Source organism: Acipenser ruthenus, chromosome 1 (assembly GCF_902713425.1).
Source record: "Acipenser ruthenus chromosome 1, fAciRut3.2 maternal haplotype, whole genome shotgun sequence".
NCBI lineage: Eukaryota > Metazoa > Chordata > Actinopteri > Acipenseriformes > Acipenseridae > Acipenser > Acipenser ruthenus.
Window position 1 is genome coordinate 85,290,980 of NC_081189.1, and position 19,031 is coordinate 85,310,010.

The window sequence follows — 19,031 nt, forward strand, 5'->3', positions numbered from 1 at the left end:
ACCTGTATAAATGGGTAATTGTATGTAAAAATAATGTGATATCTTGTAACAATTGTAAGTCGCCCTGGATAAGGGCGTCTGCTAAGAAATAAATAAATAATAATAGTGTATATTATGTCACAATATCACTTCCTCTTCAATTTTTTATTTTAATTTTGTTTTGATGGATTTTCAAAAAAAATTATATTTCACGAATATTAAAAGATACCAATTTCAATTTAAAAAGCATACTTTATGAACAAGGCCAATTATTGCAAAGCAAGATTTTTCACTCAAGGTCATTTTGTTAGCTTACAAAACGTAGGTGCAATGAAGCACCTTACAAAGCACGTGATAGACACACAGTAGATGCCATTGTATACTCTGCAATAGTCCTAATACACATATAGCCATATGCGTTATAATGTGAATCAATGTCCAGGCAGAGCAGAGTTTACAACACCTGTCCTGAAGTTAACATATTGGTCCTGTGCAGGATGATGGCTGCTTAGTTCACATAGTGATAAAGTGACCAGAAAAAATGTAATGAGGGAGGAACCTTGAATGCCTCCTAAGATAATGTTAAAAAATGGTAATCCAACAGTCTTTGATGAACTAGAGTGCACAGCAGGATAAACAATTGAATGATGTAGTAGGAATCATATTTTTGTGCAACACTGAACATGATTGTGGGACACATTTTATTGCACATCATGCACACACTTTGCAATGTTTCAGATGCTTATCAGCTAATACGAAACTGAAACTTACACAATGTATGCTGTAGTTATTTCAGAATACTATCAGGTTACAAGGCCATGCAGGCAAATTCAGTATCATGTTCTGAACAGGTGAATGTCACAAAGACGGCCGGAGTGGGTGGTGTCAGACCAGAAGCAGGAAATAAACAGACAGAGAGGTGTGGTTTGGTGAAGCTGAGCGAATGGTTTCGCTCAGCATTTAATAAACAGCACAGAAAATAAAAGGTTTGAACACAAAACACGGGACACGGCACTATACGCCAAAATAAGAAGACAAACAAAATGAACTACACAGTAAACAGACAGTGCACGGACAGACACACAAACAAACACGGTGAGTTTTAAATAAACAAGTATCGTGCTGGTCCTACCAGCACGTAATAGCAATTGATATTTAAACTAACTTTTAGATTTATTTCTCCTTCTCTCTCACCCATTCTCCACTCTCGAACACCCAACCCCGAGTGAAAGAAATGTGCATCTATATATACTATTGTGCTGGGATTCAATTACTAATTAATTATTCACTTGAATCCCAGCACGTGAATTAATTCTGTGCAACCCCGTGCTCACATATTACATTTAACCAGCATGTGAAGTGATTTGTGCCCTCCTCGTGCCTAAATATAAATCTACATTTTTAAAAACACGTGAAACACAGACCCGTTTATATCCCGTGTACCAATAACTATACACCAACATTAACACACGCAACATACAACACATACCACACAAAATGCACACAGGGGCGGGCACTTTCGTCACAGTAAACTAAAAAAATAATTTTGATCTGAAATTGAATGTCCATTTTTCTTTCCTAGACAACCTAGATTGATGTTAGGAATCAGTCATATAGAGCTGTATAAGCATTGTGTCACAATAGAGTTTGTGCTGTTGTTAAGAGTACGAGGTGTTCTTTTGACAGATAAATATAAACTGGTTTTAAATAAGGGCCTAACAATACTGTACCAGAAAAGTGACCATTAACAAACTAACCATTGACAAACAATGAATCACACTTGTTAACATGTTAGTAAGCTAGTTATGAACAGTTAATAAAACAGTAGCAATGGAACAACACAATGCGCAAGAGTTGCAGAGGTGTTTTTTTACATATCAACTGAATCTTAGAGCCCATGCAAAACTTTACGAGGCAGAAAATGTAAATAAGACGAAATTGTAATCACATAATTATTATCACATAGTTTTGTGCAATGCTCTTTGTAAGACTTCATGCTAAACATGTTCCTATTTTTATCTGTACTTTTAAACTGGAAATAAAGTTTTTTTTAAAAAAAAGTGAAGTGGTTGTTGCACGATCATTAATGATAATATAGGTAACAATAGTTTTATGAGGAAGCTAGGAAGTAACTTACTGGCCATGCGTACTCCTTTGTTAAATGACCTCAGTTACATAAATCAGTACCACTGTGTTACTGAATCAGAACCACACAATACTTGCTCTACATCCATTGCGGTAATGCTAATGGTTCAGCTAGTGGTTGTGAAAGAGTTCTTCATGGTAATACAATAATATTGTAATGGTAGCTCCATGGTATTTATTAACCATTTATGTAAGGTAGGCAGCTCAAATTCTATTCAAACTGTACTTGGTTTTCCCAAAACGATTGTTTACACAGATTTAAACAATGGAATGGATTTTATATTAATTCTGAATATATGGCAACTTTTTAAACTAGGACATTTCAATTGAAAATACAAATTACTACTCAACATAAGGTACTATGTGAAATGATGTTATATTCAAATATATTAATGCAACATTCTGCTGTATCAAGAAGAGAAAACATTGGGCGTGAACATAACATTGTTGGTATTATAATATTTACACATTTGTCCAACAAGTACCGTCGTATTGGGACAATCTGAGATGCAGATTATCAAGTCTCTTCGTGAAACTTGCATTTCACTTCCAACCCCAGCCACTCTGCTGGATTCCTCCCTCTCCTGCACTCCTTCGACTTCTGTCTCTCTCCGTCCCCTCCTACCCACAAAGCTGGCCGTCAACTGGACCTCACCTTCTCCAGGGCCTGCTGCCCCTCCACCCTCTCTGTCACCCCCCTGGACCTCTCTGATCACTATTTCATCTCTTTTTCTCTGTCTCTCCCCCCTCTCCCTGCTCCTCCTACCCCCACTGTCACCTCTCGCCGTAACCTCCACTCTCTCTCCCCCTCTGTCCTTGCCTCCACTGCTCTCTCTCACCTCCCTCCTATCGACTCCTTTTCACAACTCTCCGTAGACTCTGCTACCTCCACCCTCTTCTCCTCACTCACCTCCTCCCTCGACTCCCTCTGTCCCCTCACCTCCCGTCCTGCTCGCCCCTCCCCTCCCCATCCCTGGCTCTCCTCTGCGCTCCGCTCGGCAAGAATCACACTGCGATCTGCTGAAAAGAAATGGAATAGAACCAAACTCCCTGCTGCCCTAGACCTTTACCGCACTCTCCTCTCCTCCTTCTCCTCTACTCTCTCCTCTGCTAAATGTGCTTATTTCCAATCTGTAATCCAAGCCTCCACTAACAACCCACGTAAACTATTCTCTACCTTCTCCTCCCTCCTAAACCCTCCCCCCTCCTCCTCCCTCCTCTATCTCCCCTGATGACTTTGCCTCCTTCTTCTCTTCTAAAATTTCAGATATCCGCAAACTCTTTAACACCTCTCCCTCCCCCGCACCCCCTCCCGCTCCAACTCCTACACCCACTGCAACCCCTACTAACTCACCCTCCTTCTCCACCTTCTTGCCCCTCTCAGACTCTGACCTCTCCTCCCTGCTCCAGGGTCACAAACCCACCACGTGTGCCTTGGACCCCCTCCCCACTCACCTCTTTCAAGCTGCTGCTCCTGCTCTACTCCCCTTCATCTCCTCCCTCCTCAACACCTCTCTACTTTCTGGTATCTTTCCCTCTGCCTTCAAAAAAGCCTCTACCACCTCCCTCCAGAGCTACCGTCCTGTCTCCCTCCTACCCTTCCTCTCCAAAACCCTCGAGCGGACTGTACACCGCCAGCTCTCTGCTTTCCTGTCCAACCACTCTCTGCTTGACCCTCTCCAATCTGGCTTCCGCTCTGCTCACTCCACTGAAACCGCCCTTCTCTCTGTCACCAACTCACTTAAGTGTGCCCGAGCTGCCTCTCTCTCCTCTGTCCTAATTCTCCTCGACCTCTCTGCTGCCTTTGACACTGTTGATCACTCTATTCTACTATCATCTCTTGCTGACCTGGGGATCTCTGGCACTGCTCTGGCCTGGTTCTCCTCCTACCTCTCCAACCGCACTTACCAGGTAACCTGGCGTGGAGCAACCTCCACACCTCACCCTCTCTTAACTGGAGTCCCCCAAGGGTCAGTCTTGGGTCCTCTCCTGTTCTCTCTCTACACCCGCTCCCTGGGCCCCCTCATCGCATCCTATGGTTTCTCATACCATTTCTATGCTGATGATGCTCAGATTTTCCTCTCCTTCCCCACCTCTGACTCCACCATCTCCTCCCGTATCTCTACCTGTCTGTCTGCTATTTCCTCCTGGATGCACTTGCATAACCTCAAACTCAACCTCTCTAAATCTGACCTCCTTTTCTTTCCCTCCTCCTCCCTCTCCTCTGATCTCTCTATCTCTGTTCCTCTGGAATCTACCACACTCTCCCTCTTCCTCAGCTAAGAACCTTGGAGTCACCCTGGACCCCTGCCTCTCTTATTCCCAGCACATCTCCACTCTGGCACGCACTTGCCGATTCTTCCTGAGCAACATCCGAAGAATCCGACACTTCCTCACCAACTATGCTACCCAGCTCCTGGTCCAGGCCCTGGTACTCTCCCGCCTAGACTACTGCAACTCCCTCCTGGCTGGCCTCCCTACGTCCGCCACCCGTCCGCTCCAGCTCATCCAGAACTCTGCTGCCCGCCTGGTGTTCTCTCTGCCTCGCTTCGCCCACACTACTCCACTACTCCGCTCGCTCCACTGGCTCCCGATCACTGCTCGCATCCAGTTCAAGACTCTTGTACTAGCCTACAGATGCCTTGACCAGACTGCACCCAGCTACCTCCAGACCCTCATCTCTCCCTACACCCCCACTCGACCTCTCCGCTCCGCCTGCACTAGAAGACTAGCTCTACCTCCGCTACGCTCCCCTGCCTCCAGAGCCCGCTCCTTCTCCACCCGTGCTCGCAGTGGTGGAATGACCTTCCTACAGATGTCAGGACTGCCCAGTCCCTGACCACATTCCGGCGCCTCCTCAAGACTCACCTCTTCAAAGAGCACCTGTAGAACTCCTCTGTTTGTATCCTGGGACACTATCACCCTTCATGTAAATGTGCTTTATTTTGCTCTTATCTGCCCCCTATTTTACTGCATTTAATCCTGTACTTCAGAATACTGTAATCTGCCAAGTGTTTAACCTGTAGTACTTTGTATTTAATCACATCCTGATGTAACTATCACTATTTAATCATATCCTGATGTAACTATCACTATTATCTGCTGTATTATTGAATTGTGGTTTGTCACACTTGTACTTTGCTTGAACAAAAGTTATTGTATTTCTTGCTCTTATTGTATTACTTGTATTGTAACACTTGAAATGTATTTGCTTACGATTGTAAGTCGCCCTGGATAAGGGCATCTGCTAATAAATAAATAATAATAATAATAATAACTGAAGAGGGAGCCAGTTCTAAAATAGTTTCGTGTATTCAAGGCATGTCAAGAGTTCAGTTAGGAGGTCGTAAGCGTGGTTCCTGTATATGTAAAGTGTACAGTACTTATAGCTGTTTCTAAGAAGAATTGTTAAAACAGGTACATATGTTTTTTCACAATTATCCGTAAGAGTATTTGGACTTGTTTCATCTGCGTTAAAAGTGATTAATTAAATGTAATTGTCAAATTGAGTTGTGGTTCCGTATATCATGTTCCCATGATATACTCAAAATACTGCAGCTCCCGCTGTTCCATATTTCAACATGTGTTTTTATCTTAAGTGACTATGACCGCTTATTTATTTCTGTGTGTTGAAACATATTTTACTGAGCATTAAATAACAATAGTAACAATTATAATACACACTGGCGACAACGTACATGTCGCTATGATGATTATAACGATGTAATGTAATGAGTTTAAAACTACGTGTGAGGATGAAATTTGATGCTATCAACTAAAAATAAAAACTACGTTCAAACTTAAATATAGTAACGTCATGTTTTTAGTAATACGATTTAAAAAAAGAAAATAAGTACCTATTGATGGAGTCGAAATACACTGTATAGTTTTAAAAGTCAATCTACAGCCACATTGAATTGCTTTTTAAATATGCTTTTTAGAAAGTGTAAATCAATGCGTTCTGACCGGTTTTTAAAATAATAATAAAAACAAATGTCAATAAGAAACTGAAAAAGGAAAATATTTGCAGTGTTTTTTTTTTCTATTTAGTGAAAAATATTACTAACTTTTTACACTGGAGAAAAAGCTTAGTACATCGTCCCTTCAATCACTGGTCTGTGATCTATGATATTTTGAGACATACATACCAGGGATTACTTGTCTAAAGTAACAACGTATTTACGTTTGTAAAGTCTTCTGTACACTATAGTGACTTCATTTTTCTTCACTTAGAGGCCATGCGCAATCTTAAACTGCTGAAGAGCCTGCAGTGCCACAGTCTGCAGGGTTTTGGCAGCCCACAGTGCTTCACAATACGCTCGGATTCCGGGACGGTACTTGTGGGATCAGACCGCGGCATTACTGAACTTGACCCCAGAGGGGAGCAGGTAATATAAATAGATCAGTACTTATGGCAAGCTGGAAGAGGTCATAGCTTCAGATCAGGTCCAATTATTGTAATGTAGGTATGTTGTATGGAGCTCTTCTCATTGGTTTTGCGCAGTTGTAACTGCATTTCTTTTTCATTTCCTTGTGTAGTACAGTCACCATAGGCAACTAACAGAATAAATCAACCAAAGAGTTGTTACAATGGTCAGAGGTAGCAGCATCTGATATGTCCTTTGTCAGCAGTAAATGGAAATGTTCTGACGGCAGATGGATTTCAAGGCAAAGAAAGTGTATTAAAAGTACCAACAGTACGTGCCTTTGCAGCTGGTCACGTAGTCTGAGAGTGGCCTACAGTATAGCAAGCAAAAGGTACCAAGAAACTGCAGCAACTTTTTTAAAAAAAAATCTGCACTACTGCATTCGAAGAGAACCATACCATCACCAGGGAATCTTCACTATTTTAATAAAATAATAATGGCGAGGCTGCTGTTATTATTTAAGTCTGTGTACCGAACATTTTTAGAATGAACATCTCTTTGATTTTTTTGTGTGTGCAGGTGGTAAACGAGGTATCCCTCACTTCAGATAACTCTCTCCCTGAAGATGGCAGTGGAGTGGTCATTGGGATTCAGGATCTGCCAGACCAGGAGTCAGTCTGTGTGGCAACAGCAACCGGGGATGTTATACTGTGTAACCTGAACACAAGTCAGGTAATGGGACCATTATACTGACAGAACTAGTATATAACGGTATCCATGATAGTGTTGAACAGTGGTTTTAAAGTGATGATTGGATGGTGTGTAGCACATTTGTACTAATCTGAGGTGTTGTCTCTCTCTCCCATCAAGGCCTAAATACTCTGCCTTATTCAAACATTCAACTTTTATTAGTTTGAATGAGCTTGTATACAATAAATACTATTGAATACATTTGGTCATACAATTGAATAAATGTGGACCTTTTAATTGGGGGCAATTAAAATACTTTCTTGTGTGATTAACTATTTTCTTGTGTTTTTCAGCTAGAATGTGTTGGCAGTGTGGACAGTGGACTTACAGGCATGAGCTGGAGTCCAGACCAAGAGCTTGTTATCCTCACTACAGGTGAGGACCATTCATTAGTGCACAGAGAGACTATTGAACAAGGATATCAATATGACTACTGTGCCGCTGAATTTATAATAGCCTCATCCACAATTTTAACATTTTTAACAAGCTGGCAATTGTTTCGGCTAGCATTTACTATTTTTATAATCATGGGGAAGTATACATGCGAAAAAGCAATATAGTAACCCCATGCAGTACTAAAATTAGGTTTTACTTTGAAAGTATACTAATACACCTTTTAAAACCCTGTGTTGAAAATCTCATCCTTATTAATATTACCAGTAAATTATGAGTAGGAAAAAAAAAAAACATCTTTTGGAAAAACAATAATTTTTTTAATTGTTTTGTGCTTCCTTATCTAAGACATAGCATGAAGATGAAATGTAAGCATCTAATGCTGATAAAAGTAGTAGGAGAAGCATGGCTATTTGGCTCACCTAGCATCAAAGTTAAAAGCAATATTCTACCTGGGGTAGGGGAGTGTAACAAACTGTCAATATACATTCTGTATTTCAGTGTAAGTTATAAAACATTATTGTGGCAAACTGTGGTTGATGTCTGTAGGACAGGAGACCATAATCATGATGACAAAGGACTTTGAACCGATTACTGAAGTGAAGATACATCAGAGGACTTTGGTGAAGGTAGGGCTGAATGAAATCAGATAATAACATCTAGCCCAAAGATAGAATTCTGCGGTACTCAACACATCTATTATAACTTTGATTCTATATTTTTCCTGAAACATGCTCAACAGTACGAGGCGGTCCTTTGACTGAGTCGACTTTGTCAGACAAGAAACCGTGCTTCCCGGCTTCACCTATTTGCACTACCATCTAGTACAGACTTTTATTTTTCCAGCTTGCCACCCAGATTATCTGCAAGAATTTGCAAAATACCCAAATGTACAAATCCACAGCCTGGGCTATACTCTGTTGATTAGCACAGTGTTCTATAAAATTTCCCATTGAGATGCCAAAATATATATTTAAATGTTAAGAAACCTAACAGCACCTTCACTTTGACCTTTGACCTAAGATGGGTGACATATTGTGGTCTTGTAACCTGTTTGGATGAAGACTTTGAGATATTAACTTCATACTCTCTACACTACTACATTATATGATTTCATGGATCCTTTTCAATCGTGGGTAATGTACAAGAAACATTACCATTTGAGACAGTGACTTAATATTTGCAAGGTTTAGGCTATATAAACCCTGCATGCTAAATGAGACCGTGACTGCTGTATTGAGATGATGTGACTTAAGTTTCAGGATGGTTATTGTTTTAATGTTTGATATACATGACCATATATAAATTCACAGCTATGTATGATTATATATATTCCAGCATATTTATATTTCATTCCCAGTCCTCTCCAGTAAAAATGTTTCACTGCCACATTGTTTTAACCACTTGCCATATCAATGATAGAACTTTTTCACATATACATTAATTAATCAGTAGGAGAAATTGCTTTGCAAATTTCTATTTTAAGTATCAAACTGAACATCTCAGTCAAAACATAAACAGCGTTAAAAAATGCACAGATGCTATTAGTTTACCAAAGTACAGAAAACCTTTTATCAGTTCACTTTATAAGGTAAGGCGTGCATATTTCAAAGTGTTGTTTTCTTGTGTTAACCAGTATGAGAATCTTGTTTCTCCCAGGAAAGTTTGTCACTGTTGGCTGGGGGAAGAAAGAAACACAGTTCCATGGATCAGAAGGCAAGCAAGCTGCCCAGCGCAAACTGACAGTAAGTCCTGTGTACCTCCTGTCAACACATTCAGACGCACTAAATAAATTGCAGTAGAACTTATCCAATCATATCCAATCCATTAAGATACCCTCTATTAACCTCTGGCATGTGTCATTTACACATGCTGCTACCATCTGAACGGTACTGATGGAAACGGATCAATACACATTTTATTATTGGTCTAAATTAGTAAATTCAGCTTTTAGCAGGACAGAATGGATTCAGTTGCAAAGAAAGAAAAAAGATGGTGCATCTGGGAATTCAGTTTCACTTACATGCTGTCACTTCATGTAAACCCCAGCCCAGTTTAACCATGTTAAATAAAAGGAAACAAGAAAGCAAAGGATTAATATAAGTAGATAAAAAGCTTCAGCCAGTTTGTATTTGTATGCGCTCTTTGATGTTTTTGTTTCTGTCTCAGGTTAACATGCAGGGTGCAAAAAAACCCTGTCAGATTACTTTGGCATAGACTGAGAAAACATGTTAAGAACTGTTTTTGGAATGCTGTTTTGTAAATTGCCAAATACTGTATTGCAGTGTTTTGTTTTGCAAGAATTTTCACAGATTTTCTTTGTATAGTACATGTGCAGTACTGTACTTGGGTGTTTAGACACAGTGATGTACCTGACATTGTTAGTTTATAATACCCCAACATTAGTAAAGCAACTACATTGTAGTATAACACTTCCCTCTGAGATGCAATATTTGTACATATCCGATGGACCCCTGGAATTAATTAAATATTGGATATGACAGGTTCTACTGTAGTTGAGAAAGTATATTAAATAATTTTCTAATGGGATTTATTAGCAAACATTTTTTATTGTGTAATATAAAAGTTACATTCTATTAAATTATTACTTTTCAAAATAGGAAAAAAAATATTACTTTTTTTTTTTTTACCTTTTGATGAAAAAAACATAAAAGTTCTGCTGTTCATTAAAGTCATTCTGGTCTCGTTGAAACGACTAGTAGGATGAGATTGAACTCCTTGTCTCGACCCCAACTAGCACTAATCTTGGACAACCTAATGTCATCTAAAGTAAGACACTTAAAGATTAGTTTTAATCAGGATCTGTGAAACTACCCCTAAGTGTTATGAGTAGACATGACATTCTCTCTCCCTTATCTATCAGGAGGTACAGCCCGCTGTGCCCTGGATGACCAAAGACCGCGTGTCACTTGGAGGGGAGATGGCCAGCTTTTTGCATTGAGTGCTGTATGTCCAGAGACTGGTATGTGCCTGTCGTCAGCCCCATTCTGATAATAGACTTCAGTTATGTTTTAAAAAAATAACCATTAGCATACTTGCCAAGTGCAGAGCAGAATATACACACGCACACACTTTTATGTCTTCTAAGGGACATTACCATTTGTAAAACGACAGTGTCAATGATAAAACTGTTAATAACTAGTTGCAAGCAGCGTTGATACGACTTTGTTCTAAAATGTGTTTGGTAAAATTAACAGTTGGACTTGAGAAAATTGCATTTTGGTGTTAAAACCTTGATAAATTTGGCCCAAGGCCTCAAAAGACTTTACAAAATGAACCTCAAAAGACTACAAATAATAATAATAATAATAATAATAATAATAATGATGATGATGATGATGATGATGATGATGATGATAATGATAACAATAGTGTTAAAGGTATATCTTTATCCTACTTTTTTTTACTTTAATATCATAACAGCTTTGTGAATTTTCAATGGGTGAATAATACTAGTAAAAAAAAAAAATTAAAAAAAAATCAATGCACTGTTCATTTTGTTTCCAGGAGCCCGGAAGGTGAGGGTTTGGAACAGAGAGTGTGTTCTGCAGTCTACTAGCGAGAATGTCAATGGGCTGGAACAATCACTTTGCTGGAAGTGAGTAACAGCAGAACCTTGTTTCAGCTGATATTTCAGAAATATTTATATGCAGCTAAACTGCATGACATAGGGAATACAGGCCTGCTTACCGTTATCTGGTGGTTGAGTGTGTGTACACTGTTTAATTTTGTAACATTTTGTTGAAGGTTGTGTCATTTAACTTACTGAGAAATAGTAGTGTTGTCCTTAAATTATTCTCTTCAGGAAAGGGTTAGTAAATGCCTGTTGGTACCTTGTCCTGTGTTCATTTTTTTGTTTTATGTAATTTCTGCAATGCCAACCTTGGGGCTAATACTGTACCCATTCAATTGAAAGTACAAAACACCACACCTAATTGTTTTTTTTGTTCATTCACACTATTATGTTTTGGCAGTAACGCACATTATGTTTTCCCAGCGGTCATGGGAAGTATAACATATATAATTCTTGATAAAGTCAATACTGAAAAGCTACATTACCCAAGAAATGGTAACACCTACAGAAGTTAGTTTTCATGAAAGATTAGGAAAATGGTACGGTCAGATGTGATTGCCCCCCATAGTCCTGCAAGCACATCCCCTGCAGTTCAATCCTTAGTCCCTCTCAAAGAATCCTCCGTCTATGCTGAGTTGTGTGTTTGACTAATGTGCACTGAGGCTATCAAACATGCATGCACATGTTTATTTAAAGAGAACTACACCTTTTTGTTTTAGACCCTCTGGAAGTCTGATTGCATCGACACAGAGGAAACCTAACAAACATGACGTGGTGTTTTTCGAGAGGAATGGGCTCCTGCATGGAGAATTCACCCTTCCGTTTGGCAAGGATCAAGTCAAGGTAAATTGTGAATTCTAGTGCTGAACCAAGCAGTCACCATTTAGACAACAACCCCCACCTGCATATTGTCAGAAATCATACATCAAGCAGCATAGGGGCACCAGGCATCGTTTTGCATTTGATGCATTGATGGTTTTGTAAATTTATGCACAACTATATTAATGATTTTGTTATATTCTGCTTTTCTGAAAACGGGAAAATCAATAAACAGTAATTCCAAGTCATTTACAGTACCTAGTCAGCATCCACTGCTTTAAACTGTGAATTGAAGATAAGATACACGTAGGCAGAACTGAGAGCAGTGATTTCATTTTATTAAAATGAACATATTGGGGGTAGGTAATTGAATTCTAAATGGCAGTTATAGGTAATATGATATAAAGAGACTTGACTTGTAGTGCAATCATCAACCTAATTTCTGAATTGATTATCACATACGCATTTATTGACAATAAACCATGCATCAAAAACATTCTAGTTTAAGAGTTTTCATGACATTAGGATTATCAGATCCAATAACTGAAAACACTGCTGTGCATAATAAACAGCAAGTCACAACTATGGGTGCCGCAGTGTGGAGTAGTGGTTAGGGCTCTGGACTCTTGACCGGAGAGTTGTGGGTTCAATCCCCAGTGAGGGACACTGTTGTTGTACCCATGAGCAAGGTACTTTACCTAGATTGCTCCAGTAAAAACCCAACTGTATAAATGGGTAATTGTATGTAAAAATAATGTGTAATGTGATATCTTGTAACAATTGTAAGTCGCCCTGGATAAGGGCGTCTGCTAAGAAATAAATAATAATAATAATATATTATCAATGTTATAAAGCTAAGTGGCAATGGGAGACCTCAAACCGGGGTCTAATTTAATGTGGCGATTCACCAATATGTAATTGCAGCTCGATAAATTTAAGGACGGATGATTAATAATCATTGCATCAATTAATTGTTGCATCTTTACTTTTGACCTTTGTGTACGTTGCTGATAGGATTGTAGTCTTCAATTTGAATAGATGGTCCCAGTTTGATATTGGAATAAGATTGAATGTTACAGAGTGGATTCATGGTGCCAATGGAAACATAGCATAAGATTGATTGAAAAGATTTGTATTGATTTTTTTACCATTGCACGTTTAACTCTGCTGTTATGGTGTTTAGGTAAAGGAGCTGCTGTGGAACAGTGACTCGACAGTGCTGGCAATCTGGCTGGAAGATATACCCTCAGATGGAAACAGCAAACCAAACACCTATGGTATGAGCCAAAGTTGTTGCATTTGATTTATACAGCAACTGGACACTGGTTATGGCTATGTATTGTTAGGCGACACATTTCCTTCACTCCCCATACTTCATGTTTGCAGAGAATGCCTCCCTTTATTCTTCACCTTTTCAACTTTCACACAAGAGCTTGTGAAAATGACTTGATTGTGTAACCATATAGAAATGTGTAGCCATTGTGGTACCATACGCAGCAGCAGTGGGTGTTGAGAATGTAATACTGCAAAGGGGTGTGATGGCTGTTTTAAGGGGGCTTGTCTTTTCATGTATTGCAGTCCAGTTGTGGACAGTAGGGAACTACCATTGGTATTTGAAGCAGAGTCTTCATTTCGGGAATGCTCCGGAGAGTGCTGTGGTGTCTGTGAGCTGGGATCCGGAGACTCCCTATCGCCTGCATGTCCTGAGCAGCGGATGGCAGTACCTGTGCTATGACTGGTACTGGAGCACGGAGTGCAGTACTGGGGAGGACTCTGAGGATGCTGCTAATGTGGCTGTTATAGATGGAGGTAAGGGGAAGCAGAACACACACCTTTATTTATGTATCAGTGTAATAAATATATCGCCCATGACAGATGTGTTGCACTGTACCTACACAAAATAAATAGTTTGTGTTTGGTGTTTGAGTCGCCACATTAGGTTGGTTTGCACAATTCCAGAAATTCTTACCATCACTCACTCAGCTTTAAAGGGACTAGCTGACAACATAATTCCAGCTCTCTTACAGTTTGTGCATTTCCATTGGTATATAGGTCTCAAATGTGCAGTTTTGAAAGATGTATATACAGACGTGCTCAAATTTGTTGGTACCCTTCCACAAAAAACAAAGAATGCACAATTTTCTCTGAAATAACTTGAAACTGACAAAAGTAATTGGCATTCACCATTGTTTATTCCATATTTAATAGAAATCAGACTTTTGATTTTTTATTCAACATAATATTGTAAATAAGAAAACAAATGAAAATGGCATGGTCAAAAATGATGGGACTGCTAACCTAATATTTTGTTGCACAACCTTTAGAGGCAATCACTGCAATCAAACATTTTCTGTAGCTCTCAATGAGACTTCTGCACCTGTTAACAGGTAGTTTGGCCCACTCTTCCTGAGCAAACTGCTCCAGCTGTCTCAGGTTTGATGGGTGCCTTCTCCAGACTGCAAGTTTCAGCTCTTTCCATAGATGTTCGATAGGATTCAGATCAGGACTCATAGAAGGCCACTTCAGAATAGTCCAATGTTTTGTTCTTATCCATTCTTGGGTGCTTTTAGCTGTGTGTTTTGGGTCATTATCCTGTTGGAGGACCCATGACCTGCGACTGAGACAGAGCTTTCTGACACTGGGCAGTACGTTTCGCTCCAGAATGCCTTGATAGTCTTGAGATTTCATTGTGCCCTGCACAGATTCAAGGCACCCTGTGCCATGCGCAGCAAAGCAGACCCAAAACATAACCGAGCCTCCTGTTTCACTGTAGGTATGGTGTTCTTTTCTTTGAAAGCTTCATTTTTTCGTCTGTGAACATAGAGCTGATGTGACTTGCCAAAAAGCTCCAGTTTTGACTCATCTGTCCAAAGGACATTCTCCCAGAAGGATTGTGGCTTGTCAATATGCATTTTAGCAAATTCCAGTTTGGCTTTTTTATGTTTTTCTTTCAAAAGTGGAGTCCTCCTGGGTCTTCTTCCATGGCGCCCACTTTCGCTCAAAAAGCGACGGATGGTGCGATCAGAAACTGACGTACCTTCACCTTGGAGTTCAGCGTGTATCTCTTTGGCAGTTATCCTTGGTTCTTTTTCTACCATTCGCACTATCCTTCTGTTCACTCTGGGGTCGATTTTCCTCTTGCGGCCACGCCCAGGGAGGTTGGCTACAGTTCCATGGACTTCTTAATAATATTTGCAACTGTTGTCACAGGAACATCAAGCTGCTTGGAGGTGGTCTTGTAGCCTTTACCTTTACCATGCTTGTCTATTATTTTCTTTCTGATCTCCTCAGACAACTCTCTCCTTTGCTTTCTCTGGTCCATGTTCAGTGTGGTGCACACAATGATACCAAACAGCACAGTGACTACTTTTCTCCATTTAAATAGGCTGAATGACTGATTACAAGATTGGAGACATGTGTGATACTAATTAAAGAAACTAATTAGTTTGAAATATCACTATAATCCAATTATTTATTATATTTTCTAAGGGGTACCAACAAATGTGTCCAGACCATTTAAGAATATCTTTGTAGAATAAGCAATAATTCATCTCTTTTCACAGCTTCTTTGCTTTATTCTATGACATACCAAAGGCATGCAAGTATACATGATAAAATAGCTTTTAATTTCATCACTTTTCAGGAGGAATGAAGCATTATTTCAATGAGCTGTAAGGGTACCAACAAATTTGAGCATGTCTATATATATATATATATATATATATATATATATATATATATATATATATATATATATAATGTGTAAAATAGCAAACATGTATTTTCTTTTTAAACCATGATATCAGGTTCTCAGTTTCTATGCCTTATTCTCAGGTAATCTTTTACACTAGTACTTCCTGGGTCATTTTACCTAAGCAGTGTCTTCTGGATCAAAGCGTGTTACTGACTGGAAGCATGTCAGTCATTAGGGGAAGCAGCTGTTTGGTTTATGACAGCTATTGAAGCGGTGGGGACAATTTCACCCTCCAGGTGAATTTATAAAGCAAATGCAACACTAACTGAAAGCACAGCTTGCAGAGAACGAGTTCCTTACCCAAGTGTAGCACCATATATCGGGTTTTAAAATGGAAATACTTGTTTACTGCACATTTGAGACCTATATAACTAATATAAGTTCACAGCAGGTATGATTTATGGAATTCTTTTTTTTTTTTAGTTACCATCACTTTAAACTGCAAACAGTTAAAATCTGCTGTTTCTTTAGTAGCACTTTATATCACAGGGAATAAATAAGTATGTAATTACAGTGTCAAACTGAGCAATTACCAGTGGTTTAAAAGCATTCTTGCATCATAGGACTGCTTGCATGGAAATGGCCTTGTGAAGAACATTCTGTTACCTGTTGTAATTACATGGTAACAGCATGGCCATTGCAAACATAACCACATAAGAGCAAGAAATGTTGGTAGTTATTATCTGCTTATGTTTTTCCCGTAATCTAAAATGCTACCAAGTTACAAAATAAGAATAAATATTCTTTGTGTTATATTTAATTTATGAATTACTGAAATACCCCTTTAAAAAAATTAAACTAGTCCCTTTTGTTCTTAAAGAAACCAAAAAATGTTTGTTCTTTTCAAGATACTTGAAAACTGTTCCTTACTTTTATGTGTTAATAAGTTAGGCGTGGGAGTGTTTAGGTCCTCTTTTTTATCTGTTGTGTTTGTTTATAAGGTGAGCTTCATATGAGTTGCTTTGGAAAAATAAAACTTAAATGTACAGAAACATTACCAAACTTTATGTCCTACACCATTCTAGTAAAACATATTTCACTAGAATCAGGGCAGGCCCCCTGAATTAACATCTGAGGGTTTAATTGAAGTTGCCTGTGCGTTTCAGACAAGGTCCTAGTGACCACGTTCCGACAGTGTGTGGTGCTCCCTCCCATGTGTACCTACCAGCTCCAGCTGCCATGTGCGGTGAACCAGGTCACCTTCCGCCCCGAGCCAGGGAGTACCAGCCAGCTAGCTGTGCTCACAGCCGACAGCCGCCTCTCCATCTACAGACACGGTTACTGTCTTGGTCTTTTATTTAAAACAAGCCTGTTATAAAATGGATGTAAGGCTTATTCTTACAAACCTTATGGAGTTTTTTTTCTTGAAATAGTGTATTTCACCTGTCTCCTGTCAGGTGCAGCCGCTTAAATTTCACAACCAATACTACACAGTGTCAACGGTTTTGAGTTGGAACCAGAACCTGAGAGTGGCTTTGCCTCTCTTTGTTTTCCTGAGCACCGCTGGGATTAGTGGCATGGGAGGGTATGCATATATTAAGCTGTTTGACCATGAAATGGAAAGACCATCTGTTGCCATGGCTGCTTTTTCCTGGAAACGGGAGCAAAACAGTGGCAGCTGGGTGTTTTGTGTTGTGGCAAATAGGTCTATTTTTGGGTGCCTTCATTTTTTGAATACCTCTTGTAATACTTGTGGTTGTATTTTCCCCACTCGTGAGGCACCGTCCCTTTGTGCCAGGGTATGTATGCTCTGAGTCCTGCACGAGTTCCAGATTATTATGGCTAGAAGGCAGTGTCCATGATTTTGTGCCTCCTTGATGTTTTATGTATTTTACAGCTGTGCTGCCCTTTTGTTTAAAGCGGTGCAAAGTGTTTCAGTGCTAGGAAGATTGCTAACAGCTCCAGATATTTATATGGAGGTGTTTTTGACTTGGTGATCAAGAACCTGTAACGTCTCGCTCTTAGCACAAAACTAATCCCAACGGCAGGATTACCTCCCTGTATCAAATATACTCAAATTATTAACAAGGGGAAGGGCGAAGCGACAGTGCATCAAGGACGCGAGATCCCCCAATAAATACACTATAGAAACACGGGATAACCTTAAACATTTATTGGCTAAAATAATTGAAACTGTTCAACAAAACAAGATGGAAAAGAAGTTCCGAGCAAAAAAACAAAACATAAACAAGCCAGCAAAATATCCATTGCGAGAACAAAGTAACAAAATAAAACAAAAAAACAAAACAGTCCCGCAACAAAAAAAAAAAACAACGATCTCACCAAACTCCTGGGTACCCGCTTGCTTGAAGATCCTCTCGGAAGATGATGACCAGTAATCCACAAAAACTATGAACATGCACTTGAAAAACCAACACCGTCAGCAACGTGGTGCATTACAAGCCGGCTCCAGGCTTTAGCGATCGTGGGCAGCAAAGGTGAACAACACCGGCTAAACAGCCTGAAACTGGAACAAAGCACTTGCTGATAAAAAAACAAATCAACTTCCAACAAGAACGACAGTCGAAGGTAAACAGGATCGCTCTACCATGGCAAACCACCCCGGGAAAAAGAACGCCGCGGACTTTTCAAAAACAAGGAATAGAGTCCCTAAACAGGAACTAAGGAGACGACAGGAACTCAAAAGGCAGGTAAGCAGCTCCCCCCTATGGCGTAACAAAGGTACTATTTATACTTGTCTAAAACAATCTTTCCATTAAACAACGCTGCCGCTTCCAGCGAATAAGAACCTCGAAATGTATTTGGAACCTGGCCAGGCTTCCGTGCTGCCCAATTAAGGCGCAACACATGGTACGTTTATTGTACCATGTAGAACCAAACATTCAATTTAAGTGGCAGTGCCACATAGTCCCCCCCCCCCCAGCGGAGTAACTAGGGTAATACCCCAAAATATGGCTTTAGATTTACCACATTTACTGTTTCGACCTTCTCAGGACGATCCACCCACTTCAATCTGTAATTAACTGGTCCCAGTTTTTTTATTACTGAGGCTGGTCCAGACCATTTTGGGGCTAATTTAGCTGAAAAAAAACCAGCTGCATTAGAAATTGGGTGACTCCTCACCCACACCAAGTCTCCTTCGCTAAATATCACACACCTTCTCCGGGCATTATAACTTTTAGCCTGACGCCCTTGAGCTTCCTTCACACGCTCTCTAACCAGCTTGGCAATACCAGCCTGTCTCTCAAGTACAGAGTAACTGGACTCC

At 39.8% G+C, this 19,031-nt stretch overlaps 1 pseudogene; it reads left to right on the plus strand.

Annotated features, from left to right (window-relative positions):
• The first annotated feature begins 5,517 nt into the window (after positions 1-5,517).
• On the plus strand, positions 5,518-17,213 carry LOC117420436 (elongator complex protein 1-like; annotated as a pseudogene).
• Positions 17,214-19,031: the final 1,818 nt, after the last annotated feature.